The 13,257-nt window shown below is 36.9% G+C and overlaps 1 protein-coding gene across 8 annotated transcripts in view; it reads left to right on the top strand.

Moving 5' to 3' along the window:
* The first annotated feature begins 6,975 nt into the window (after positions 1 to 6,975).
* The window catches only part of HDX (highly divergent homeobox), a 183,248-nt gene continuing 176,966 nt past the window's right edge, over positions 6,976 to 13,257 (top strand). For 7 of the 8 annotated variants that reach the window (XR_008622702.2, XM_008978145.3, XM_063601718.1 and 4 more), the window contains exon 1: positions 6,976 to 7,123. The gene's annotated coding sequence lies outside the window, so the exon portion shown is untranslated. The remainder of the gene's footprint in view (positions 7,124 to 13,257) is intronic. The other variant, XM_008978146.4, reaches the window with a different exon arrangement.

The raw sequence follows: 13,257 nt of genomic DNA, 5'->3' as shown, positions 1-13,257 counted from the left end.
ATCATCTAGTAAATTACTGATCTATGGACCTCAGGTAACTCACTTTGCTTCCTTGTACTTTATTTTTCTTATCCATAAAAAGTGAAGGCAGGCTGGGTGCGGTGGCTCACACCAGTAATCTCAGCACTTAGGGAGGCCGAGCCAGGTGGATCACTTGAGGTCAGGCGTTGGGGACCAGCCTAGCCATCATGGAGAAACCCCGTCTCTACTAAAAATACAAAAATTAGCTGGTCATGGTGGTGCGCACCTGTAATTCCAGCTACTCAGGAGACTGAGGCATGGGAATCACTTGAACATGGGAGGCTGAGGTGGCAGTGAGTTGAGATCTCACCAGTGCCACTGCACTCCAGCCTGGGTAACTGAATGAGACTCTGTCTAAAAAATAAAAAATTAAAAATGAAGGCAAAATGGTTTAAAAATGAGATAGGCTTTTTCCTTGTTCAATTTACTTCAAAGATAGCCTTTTCAATCCTTTCTGTTTTTAATGCAGAATGGTTTTTCAAAAGCTTTGCAAATGACTCTAGATTTTTAGGAGCCAATTTTTCCTTTCCTTCCTCAACCCATCCTACACCCCAAGTCATGGTGGAGCACAATAATTAGCTTTTTTGCTGTCTTTTTAATAACCACATGGATGATAAAACATGTATCTAGGTGCTTCTTCAGAAATATTTTGCTTATTTGGGCGAAGGTATTCTCAATGTATCTCTCTTGATTCGAACTGAAGACTACTGTTCCTCTCAGCTCCTCAGACGTTTTAATTCCCCTAGGGGATAAATGAACTTTCAGTTCATATGAGTGCTTGGTTGATATATTTGTATGTATTAAAGAGGATACTGATTTGAAGCATTTGGGGCTGGCCTACACTTCATAGTGCTAAATGGGTAACTCACCACATTCTAGACAAGTTATCTAGACTAGTAACACTCTTATGACCAAATAATTCACTTTGTACATCATCTTAAATCATTTTTCAGGAGCGCTGTTTACCTAGGATCTATCCACTCCAGCAAGTTAACATATAATCTACAGAAAATCCATGGAATTCACCTCCAGTAATAAATATTATGAAATCTATATGTGTGTATGATTCTGGAGAAAGGGTTCATGGCTTTGTCGTATTATCTAAAGTATCTTCAATCTCCCAAATGATTGAGAACCACGTTAAAATGTCAATACAAACAATTTAAACTTTCCAAAAAGTAAACTTCTTTTTTGATACCAATAGGATTCGAGCTGCTTTCAGAAGTCAATCAATATAAATATATAGGTTCCCTATATATTTGATAGCATGCTACAAATAAATTTCAATATGAAATTAGAGAAACATGAATAAATTTCACCATTCACTCAAGAGAGAAATACATAAGTGGAATTCTTTCTGGATGTATACAAAATGTTTTTTTGTTTTTTTTGAGGGAGGAGAGGTTTGTTATAGCAAAATTGCTAAATTAGAATACTTGATTCCCTGGTCTCTCACTTTATCCTGACATCATTAACATGAATAGGGGGAGAAACATTTGGAGCCATATCAGGGATATAACAGTAGACATGTCAGAAATAAAACTCTACTATGCAAAACCAGTCATTCTTATTCATAGCTCTAATTTTCCTAGATCCACTCAACTCAGATTCCCACCCCACGTTTAAGGACTATCACACTATTTTACATTCTTAAGTCTGTGGCTGTTCTACTAGACTGCATATTTTGAACACCAAAATCATGTTTTCATAAATTCTATGTAGCTTGCCCATAATGAAAGCTAAATAAATATTTGTAGAATGAAATTGCCTCTATATCCCCTGCTTCCATAGTTATAACTAAATACAGTTGTTCTCAACCTTTACCATACATCAGTATTTCCTGGACAGCTTGTTAAAACACAAATTTCTTGGCCCTCCATTCACAGTTTTTGAATCTGTAGGTAGGGATCAAGATTTTACATTTCCAAAGAGTTCTCAGGTGATTTTGATGTTGCTGGTCCAGGGAAAACATGTTGAGAACTATTGGCTTAGTTAAAGTAGAAAAATAACCCAGAAATATTAGTAATACATCACTTCTGAAAAACCGTAGTGGCACTCAAGAATTGGTTTTATTTCAAAAATTTTCTAGGTGAACAAGTCATGTATACATTGTCTATAAAATGAGGTATCTTAATAAGTGAAATACAAAATAGAAATTTAGTGTTCTGTAGAGGCTATTTATGGAATAATTAGAGTAGGACAGTGTCTACTAATGATTCAGAAGGGTTTTCTATCATAGGGTTTACTTTTACCTGGCCACAGTAAGAGCCGAAAAGTTCCTTCAAATGGCATCTCCACTAAAACACTAATAACATGGCTGCAATGGATAATTGAAATCCACAGAGAAACCATAACTTTAACATGTAATTTAAAAATTATTTTCTTCTGCTCCAAATCAGAAGTATTTAAAAGGACAACACTTAATTTCAGCTTTCTCATCATTTTTTGGTGGACAACTTTGAATGGAGATGTCAATAAGCTGTAAAAGGCCTAAAAGGTGGGCAAAATAAAAGTAAAAATCTGCCAGGTGCAATGGCTCAGGCCTGTAATCACAATGAATATTTTAGAAGGGCAAGGTGTAAGGATCACTTGAGGCCATGAGTTTGAGGCTGTAGTGAGCTATGATCGCACCACTGCACTCCAGCCTGAGTGACAGAGCAACACCCTGTCTCTAAAAATTAAAAAAAAGAGAGAAAAGAAAAATAGAAGTGAATAAAAAAGCCTCAATAACCTACAAACAAAGCATAGAGACTCTGATTAATGAAAATCAGCTCTACTAGAAAAATTAATGTAACTTTAAGTAGATTGAAAGTTAGTTTTTTAAACCTAGCAATCCAATGGTTAGAGCTGTGTTCTGGGCTCATTTAGGCAGGTCTCACATATATCAGTAAATGATTGTGTTGGTTAAAATGAACTTAAGAATAAATTCCTTATTAATTGGAAAATTAAGAAAAAAATAAAGTTGGGAGAACTTTCTTTGGTGTATGCAGTTTTATGTTCACCCAAAATGCACTGTGAACATGTTTTTTTCCCCCAATGAAGAATGGGAGAGCAGTAAATTGGTTATCTTTTATTAGTGGTACCCCAACCTAGATTCAGCTCCACCAGACTAAACCAAATCTTAAAATACCAAACTCACTTTTTTCTTTAAGGCATTTTCCTGACTAACTTCCTTCTGACATAATCCAAAAATTGGTAAATTTTGTGTTGAAATCAACTTTAGCAGTCACTCAATATAGATAATCCTTCAACATTGCTGACTGATGGTCACTGAAACATTCCCAGTGATTGAGGCCTTTTGACTTTACGAAACAGTCTCTATCATTTTTGAACACTTGAATTTTAAGCTGAGACTTTTTTTTCCCATCAGTTATCCATTTTGGCCTTGGTAGTGCCCTCTGGAAAACCACAACATAAGTCACATTTGTCTTTGCTCAGCAGTCTTTCAAATATTTGAAGGTAGTTATATATTCTTGAGATCTTCTCCTCTTTAAGCTAAGCATCCTCAGCTCCTGGAGACTTGCCTCAAATCATGTATTTTTTAGATGCCTCATCATCCTGGTTTTTCTTCTCTAAATGCAGCTATTTGTGAATGTTTATTTTAAAATAAGGATAATCAACAGAAGAGACCAAGTGTGGTCTGACTAGGGTAGAGACTAGTAGAACCCTTAACTCTCTTGATTCAGATAATAACTTTTTATTAATGTAGTTTAAGTATGAATTATCTTGTTTAACAGCTTTGTTATACCAGTTCATATTGAATTTACAGAATTTTTAGATGAACTTCCCAACTTAGGTGTTTATTGCCCTTCCTGTACTTATGCAACTGAGTTTTGTAAACCTAGAATCAAGACTTACTGTTTATCCATGTCAAACTTCATTTTATTGCATTTGTTTGTTGAGTCTTTTGAGATCTTTGAAATCTTGGTTAATATCCATGGTTTAATTATTCTACTTAGATACTTTTTACTTACAAGTTCAATAAACATGCTTTTAATTGATATATTGTGAACAGGACAGGTACCGGTATCTTAGGCATGTATTGAAAACATCTCTCATCCCTGAATACCTATTACTGCACTACACAATCTATGCTCTCCCCTATCTATTCATTCAACAAAGACCCATTGAGTGCCTACTTAATGCTAGGTACCACTACAACTCTAGGTACTGGAGATATAACAGTAATAAGAGAGGCAACTTCCTACCCCGTTGAACTTTTCATTCTGTTGGGGAAAGGCAAAATAACTAACCAACAAAACAAATAATGTATTTTTCCATAGTGATATGAGAAAAATTAAGCACAGCAAGAAGATACAGGAGACAGATAATTGTGGTGGTGGTGGGGCAATGCTATTTTAAATTGATTGGTCCATGAAGTCCCATCTGAGAAGGTAACATTTTAGCAGACAGCCTGAATTATGGGAAGTATGCTATGTGAAGATCTGGGGAAAGAGTTTCCCAAGAAATAATAGCAAATGCAAAGTCTCTGAAGAGGAAATAGGCATTCCAGAGAGAAAACAGATAACCAAAAAGACCAGAGTAGCTACAGCATAATGAGCCAGGGCAGGAACAAATGGTGGGAAATACACCATAGAAAGGACTTGGGACTTTGTTGTTAATGTAATGAGATGCATTTGGAGGGCTTTAAATCAGGTAGTGATATGGTCTGATTCAAACTTTATAAAGAATATTTTGACTGATGTTAAGAGAAACTTTTGAAGAAGGACAAGAGTGGAAGAAAATAAACGATGTAAGATGCTTTTGCAGTATTTCAAACTAGAAGTTACAGTGACTTTAGTGTAACGGTGATAGAGGAGGTACAGAGTATTCAGATTTGGGGCCTAATTTGAAGGTACAGTCTTCAAACATACTAGTGGCTTAGATACAGAGTGAGAGGGGAAAAGAGGAAGGAAAAATTGGATTAATTTAATTGCCTCTTTTTGTACTGTGATTTCATACAAGTCTTCTTGTGTCTTTGCATTATAAACCCTTCAAGGGTAGGGACTCTGATCCTTTTTCTCATATCACTTCAGTTTCAGGTAATTCATAAACGTAATTTATGAATACGTTAATCAATTATCAATAGGCTATTTCTGAATCCTCCACTTTACCCATATAATTCCTTCTTTGAAAGTCTCATATTTCATCATTTTTAACACCCTAATCTAGGGGTGTGTCACCTAGAAGCTGGGTTAGCATTACAACTGTCTAACTGGTCTCTCTCACTCCAGCCTATCCCAATGTTACTGAAAATGCAAATTAATGACTTGAAAAATGTGCTTTCAGTCATTCATTCAATACGTACTTACTTATTTGTCTACTTTGTATTTAGGGGCTTTCTAGATTTGAGGGATATAATAATAAACAAAACAGACAAAAATCCCTGCCTTCATAGAGCTTACATTTGCAATAACTAAATATGTAAAATACATTTAATAATAATAAATACTATGAAGAAAAATGAAACAGAAAAAAGGGTATAGAGAGTGTTAAGGATATCACAATTTTAAATAGGAAAACCTCTTTAAAGAGGTTGCATTTGAGCAAAGATTTCAATCAAGTGATGGAGTAAGTCATACAAAGATCAGACAGTACAACAGTACAAGGTCACTGCTGTGGACATGAGCTTGACTTGTTTGAGAAATAGAAGATTAATATATTTGTGAATTAGTGGCTGAGTGACAGGAGGTGAGGTCAGAAAGATGGCAGAGGCCAGATCATTTAGGGCTTTGAGGACATGGTAAGAAATCTGCATTTTATTGTATATGTGAAAGGAAACCTTTGAACAATCTGAAGTTGAGCATAATCTGGCTTTTGTTTTAAAAAATCACCTAAACTCCTCTGTAGATAATTGACTATAGAGGATTGAGGTCACATGCTTTATGGCTTTTGGTGGCTTTTAATCAAATAAAAGTTATCTGCCTATTTTCAAAGGCTTTTATTATTAGCCAGTTCCATCTACCACTAGTCCTCAGCATATGCCCTCTATTTGTCAAGCTGATTTCATCATGGGCTTCCTCACATCATATGAATTTATACGTCTCTACCTTTGCCTATCTTTCCCCTTTAAGACGGTGACTTCCATCTGCTCTTATCCACCATTCAAGAACCATCTCAAGTTTTAATTACATAAAATGCTTCCCTGACTTTTCACCTCACTGATGTCTCCAATAATTAAATAATGTAGCTCTTGTCTGTAGTTAATGACTGAGCACATGATCATGTACTTTATTTTATTGTTGTGAATATTTACTGTGTGCTAATCTTGTCTTCCAAACGATGTTGCAAGTTCTATGATAGCAGAGAATCAATGAATTCTATATCTCTCATGGCATCCAGCAAATCTGGGAAGTATATCAAGTGACTGTTAAATGATGTAACATGTGGCTTGACTTCTTTTCTGGAATGGTATAATGGTGATCACCCAAGAAGCTTCTGCCAGAATAGGAATTGAGGTTGGATGAATAAAAACCATAGTTTCTTTCCTCAGTCATCAGAGCCAGCCAGTCACGTATAATAGTACACTTGCTTTTACTGTAAAATTCTAAAGGCTCGATGGACACCTTATTGATTTTAGTAAAACTGAATATTTACCTGTCAATCGAACACTGACCACAAAGGACTGTATTTCTTTATGCTATCATTTGATTTTGGCAGCATGTAACAATTTTGTTAAAACCCAATGTCAAGTTGGAAGGCCAGGCAGCACCTGCTCAAATGGCTGGCATGTAACTACTATAGTCACAGGGATGCTCGGTGTTCACAGCTATTCAGGAAGGTATAGAGAGCCCTGGCCGTAGATGTAGCTGATTTGTGTGAGGAAGAGGCAGTCCAGTTGCAGGCAGCCATCTCTCTTCCCCCCTCCCAACTCTTGGGTTCTGGGCTGAGGCCAGGGACTGTCCTGAGCTGATCGCAGGCTCCCATTGGCCGCTGTCTTTTGTGACGTCACGATCATGATGAGAATTGATGATCGGACACGCTGATTTCATTGTCTGAAGCGGCACTGGAGACCCAGGAAAAATCTCGCTGAATCCGCCTGCCTCAGCAGCGGCCTGATCTGGGTTCCGCTGATTCCTTTCGTAACCGCACCACACCCGAGGTAAGCACTCAACACTGAGTGGGTGAGAAGGGCGAAGGAGGGAGGGCAAAGCACCGGGATAATGCTTTTCCTAGTTTGGGGCGAGGTTGGGGGTGGGGGGGTCCATAGGTTCCGTGGCCTAAACAGGCAGACAAAAAACTGGTGCGGATCCTAGGGAGCCAAGTGCCTCTATCCTCCTAGCGAAGGCTGGCGGCTGAGTGAGATTAGAAACGAGCTGCGGATAGGGATACAATGGGGATTGCCAGAGAGCGAAGGACCTTGCTCGGAGAGAGAGCGATGTTTGGGACGCGCTTCTCGACGGGTAGTAGGAGGAAGTGGCGCCTCTGCCTCCGAAGAAAGGAGGGGATTGAATTCTACCACTTCTAGATTTCACTGGACAGTAGATTTCTCACAGCCCTACTCAAAGGCACTGAGAGCGTAGCGCCTGCGCATTAGCACCTTGGTGGGGGCGGGGTGGGTCACTGTGAGGAGAATAGGCGTGGAGTTTGCACAGGCGCTGTTTCGGTTTCACTGGAAGAGGTGGGGCTGAGCCATTTCTGTGCTGAATTTGGAAAGTAGAGACCCAGGGAACATCCCAGGCCTTGTGATGTTTCAAGCACCAGTTGATGGGGAGGGATCTGCCATTTAGTTTAAACTGGCCTACTGAGTAAATCCAGCTTCAAAATGAGCCTTATAAATTTGAGAAGGCACATTCTAAATTTCCAGATATTAGATGTTGAATAACGGAATGAACTCTAGAAGAATTTGTGAAATAGAAGTTTATCAGATAAGAAACTGTTTGGAAAAATAAGCACTAATTATTCAAATGAATCTAACTTTTAATCTTAAAGGAGCTCTGATTTGGGGTGACAATGATTTTGAACCTTAAATTCTTTGGAAAGACTCAGAATGAAGTCCATTGTGGAGGCTCAGAGTAAGAAATTTTCCTTTCTTGCCTTTTTCTCTTCTTGGGACAATCTCTTATAAATCTTTAGTCTCCATATCAAGTTTGGTGCTGAGTCCATCTTCTTCCTCTGTGTCTCTGCTAGAATCACTGAAGTCAAATATTATTTTGAGAAGCCCTTTCCCGCACCCCTTCATTGGGAAGGCTGTTATATTACTTATATTAAGGCTTTTATTACTCAGCAGTTGTGGGGAACAATGAAGAACAACCTGCCTGTCTATTATTGATGAATAGATTGTACAGTATTGTTATTAATTGCCCTCCACAGTCTGATCATAGACTCCTGACAATTTTACAGAGGAATCTGGATTTTTCTCTATTTCTCATAGTTAAGGGATTATCAAGTACTGGTAAATTTTCCTTTGAAAGCCTTCTCACACCATTCCTCCTTTACAATCTAAATTCTCATCAGCACCCATGTAGTCACTGTAGGAGCTTCCTAGGCAGTCTTCACCTGTGCCCCAAATCCTTAGTGGTCTGTGAACACTTCTTTCAACAAATCACTTTCTTTAACCAACATATTCTTGGCCCCTTATTTTCTATTGTTTCAAGCCTAATTCCACCCGAATTTTAAAGAACTTCATAATCTGGCCTCATTGTAATGCAGGAGCCTTATTTTCCTTTATTCTTCAGGGCACAACTCTCTTTAATGTTCAGTTAGTGAGAACAATCTACCTTTATATCTTTGCTCCTTATACCATTACTGTCCCCTCCACGTAGGATGTCCTCTCTTCTACATAATTCACATCTTACCCGCTTTGGAAACTCAACTCAAATTCCACCCCTCCACAAGTGCCTTCCAAATTAATCTAACGCAAGTGTTACTGACCTCACTTTTCCTAGAATTCCCACATCAATTATTGTCTTTGTCAGTTGCTTGTAGGCTGCTTTGTATTGTCTCCTTTGTTATTGTTGTTGTTGTTGTTGTTGTTGTTGTGTGTGTGTGTGTGTGTGTGTGTGTGTTAGACTGGAATCCTCAAATGGATTTTAAACCCTTCCTTAAGGGTTGGGACCATGACGTCTATTTCTTTATTATCTGCCCATAGCACCTAACTGAATAATCAAAATAGCTGTAGCTATATATGTTCTTTTTTTTTCCCCTAGAAAACAATTTCCTGGGAAATGAAGCAGTATTTTTATAGAGAGAACTGTATACATGTGAAAGCTTATTCATCGTTGGTCAGGCAAGAGACCCTCCAATGACTAAATAAACCTGAATTTAAGTCAGAGGAAAGAAATTACACAGATCTCTATTTACTGGGTGGCCTTCAAATATATCATGTCCTCATAAACAAGATCAAGGGAGGGAACACTATCCCAGAAGAGGTTCTGTCTGTAATTTTCTCAGTTTGAAAAATACTAAATAAAGAGGTATTCCACTGTTCTATACTTCTCTTTGGTGACATTGTATCATGTATCTTTAAAAATACACAAATTACTCACTTTTTATTACATTTTATCTACAATTGCTATCTTATATTGATTATTCCTGATAGTTTTCATGTGTACATCTCTTGAATCAGAGATGACCTTTGTGATGGTTGTTACAATTGCTATTATATATTGGTTGTCACTTTCCTATCCTTCAGGCTTCAAATTGCATTCTTCTGCAGAGCTCAAGTTTTACTTGAATGACAGTGTGATTATGGTTTAATACAGAGGTTTTTCACATATTTCACTTTGGCTCCTGCCTCACTTTGAGGTACCATCCCAATATCACATAAAAGTTTTTGACTTAGAAACATAGATTAAAAGCAGTCTGAAGGGTGTTTTAACCTGTAAATTAGAACATCATTATTGTAGATAATTGTAAGTGAACCATGAATGTTATTCATTGTAAGGGAAAATCCTTTGACCTTTTCTCTGATTACCTACATTATATGAAACTCCTCAAAGCTGTTTTAGCTTATAGCCAGCTTTCATAGTAATTGAGACTTTCCTAGACATTTACACATAGACCAATAGAGAAAACTGATCAAACTTAAGCAACTCTGGATAGAATGTGGTGCTTAGAAATATGCTGTAAAGTTTAGAGAGCCCAAAATAAAATATGAAAAAAACTGAGTGTGACATGCGTTTTTTAAGGCTTGTTTTACAATTTCTATCTGGAGGATGACATTGGGTTTTCTCATTTAAGTTGTAGAGTTTAAGTTGGGAGAGATTTTATAGTGATAAGCCAATCCCCTTATTTTACAAGTAAAGAATCTGAAGCCCAAAGAAGTGAGGTACTTTACTAGCATTAATAAACACTAATATTTTTTAAGCACTTAGTGCCAGGCATTGTGCTAAAAACTTTATATATCTTATTACATTTAAACATCACAAAATCTATATGAAAGAGTGTATAGTATTATTTCCCATTTTACAAATGAGAAAACATATTTCAAAGCAGTTGATTTTCCCAGGACCACACAGCTACTATACGTCACAGTCAAGACCCAATCACGGGTTTGACTTCTAATCACCAAGTTATGCTTGACTAAGGTCAATATAATGAACTTTTGGCAGAGCTTTAGCTAGGATCTAAATCTCTGGAATCTGAGATGTGTGTGTGTGTGTGTGTGTGTGTGTGTGTGTGTGTGCATACATTCCATAAACACCATATTACTTCTACAAAGTTAGAGATTTGTAAGATTACCCAAATAAATGGTGTATACTTACATTTGTTTTAGATATTTTATTAAAACACACTCTCTCAGTCTTGATTGAAAAAATATAGCATGAAAATTTGCATAAAATACATTTTAAAAACATTTATTTCCTTCTGCTTTTAAAATTGTATCATACTTCCAGAGGGAATTATATTTTTATAGTGTAATCTCCAACAGAATAAATAAAATTTGCATTGTTGATTTTTATTTTATTGTGGAGTCAGTGAGCTAAAACTGAAATTGGTGGTTTCTTAATATACTTGCATTGAGTACACTATATCTAGGTACACTAGTTTGGGAGCAAATATTGATAATTCTAGAGATATATTATGCATAAGAAGGGAGCTTGAGACACTGGCATATTCAGAAGCTATCACTGATATCCGAATACCTTTCCAGTCTGCATAAAATTTTAAGGAAATAAGTTGAAACCTGTCTGTCCAAATGAGGTCATTCTTGTGCCAACTAGTAGCAAAATTGCCTGGATTAAACCAGAGATCTAGGTATAAGGCAACTGGATACATGAAATTATACTGTTAGTCAATTAAATGCTTCACCTTACATCTTCCATCTGTAAAGAAATCTAGAACAATATCTGTCTTACCTTTTGTTTCACAAAAGGTCTCCTATTATTTAAAAACTAGACATATGTGCATTTGGGTTGATCCTTAGAATCTTTGAGGCTATTATTGTCAGGGTGGCAAAATTTAGCAAACTATCTCCTTAGCTTCTTTTCCCTTGGAGTTAGGGACAGTTTCTTTCAAGCTTCTAAAAACAGTCATGCAAACATGTGGCTTATATACTCCCCTAAGCACTTTTGTTATTAGGCAAATATTAGTGTATGGTGCTCATGCAAGGTCATATACTACTAAGTAGCAAAGCCAGGATTTGAGGGCAGGTGTTATTCTAGACACTGTATGCTCAACTGTTAAGCTACCAGGTATAAGTTAAGGAGCTACAGTGAGGCCTATCTTCATTGTTTTTCAAAAAATTTATGTGTATACACACACACACACACGTATATGTAAATTCATACACACACACACACACACACACTCATATAACATGTATATTTTCCCCTAGTTTCTTTTCTCCTTCTGAACCTCTAATACCTGTAATATTTTCCTTTTTTTTTCCTTAGTGGAGATGACATTTTTTACATAAATAAAGGCTGAAGTTAAGGGGAAAGGGCTCATTGTGCTGACCTCCAATGGCTTCACTGGCAGAAGGCACATAAACCCATATTCTTTCTTACTGTCAAACCAACCAATGTTGAAAGCACTTCATGAGTGGATTTTATTAAAACATAGATTATATTATTATATAACTTTTCTAATACACTAATTTAATGATTCAATATTTTCTTATTTGGCTAGCTTAATGTACCTATTGTATGTTTTATGGATGGAATAGCTGTGCCATTTAAGAAAGTAATTATCTGAGAGGCATTTTCAAAATAGCTTTGCCCTTTCATAGACCGAAAATTTGTTGTGTTGAAATCCCCTTGTACTAATTTGTTTCCACACTGCTATAAAGAACTTCTCGAGACTAGGTATTTTATAAAGAAAAGATATTTAACTGACTCGCAGTTCCACATGGCTGGGGAGGCCTCAGGAAATTTACAATCATTGTGGAAGTTGAAAGAAATGCAAGGCACGTCTTACATGGCAGCAGGAGAGAGTAAGAGCGAGGTGGGAACTGCCAAACACTTTTACACCATTTCACTCATGATCATGAGAACAGCATGGGGGAAACCGCCCCCATGATCCAGTCATTTTCCATCAGGTTACTCCCTCCACATGTGGGGATTACAATTCCAGATAAGACTTGGGTGGGGACACAGAGTCAAACCATATCACCTCTCAACAAAGCAACAATTGGAAGAGATCCAGGCATTGTAAAATGTGGAAGAAGAAATATATTCTGTAATAGTGGGAAATATTACATTAGGTATTAGAATGCTCAGTCCTGACTCCTCATTATTCTAAGACAAAAGTATAGCCACATGAATTTATTTTTGAATATCTATGTTAGTTAATAAAGTAATGAGTCAGACACTTTATTTAGGCTCACTTCCATCACTAATAAATGGTTAAAAGATGCTGGAAGTCAGTTTGAGATTATTTTTCTTCTCCCAACTAGTAATACTGAATGCAGAGAGAAACATTTTGAATTCAGTATTGTTTGTGATATGGAGCCTCAGGTAGGGATTGTTGAATCCCTCCCTTGCTATTCAAAGTGTGTTCCATAGAGTGGTAGCATGAACACCACCTGGGAGATGCTTAGAAACTGCAAAATCTCTGGCCCCACACTAGATATACTGAATCAGAATCTGCGTTTTAACAAGACCTCCCAGTTACTTACTAATATGTATATTAATGTCTGAGAAGAACTGAAGTAAAGTGAAATCTTACTTCCTGTACAACAGAGACTTTTAAGAGCTGGTGGTCATAGAAACAAAAACTTGAATTTTCTTTTGTCTGTTTTCGCATTTGTAAAGAAATATGCGATCTAAGCATTCTCCATTATATATTGTATGA

Source organism: Pan paniscus, chromosome X (genome assembly GCF_029289425.2).
Source record: "Pan paniscus chromosome X, NHGRI_mPanPan1-v2.0_pri, whole genome shotgun sequence".
NCBI classification, from domain to species: domain Eukaryota; kingdom Metazoa; phylum Chordata; class Mammalia; order Primates; family Hominidae; genus Pan; species Pan paniscus.
Note: the sequence above shows the minus strand (reverse complement) of the source record. Positions and strands in the feature narration are given on the sequence as shown.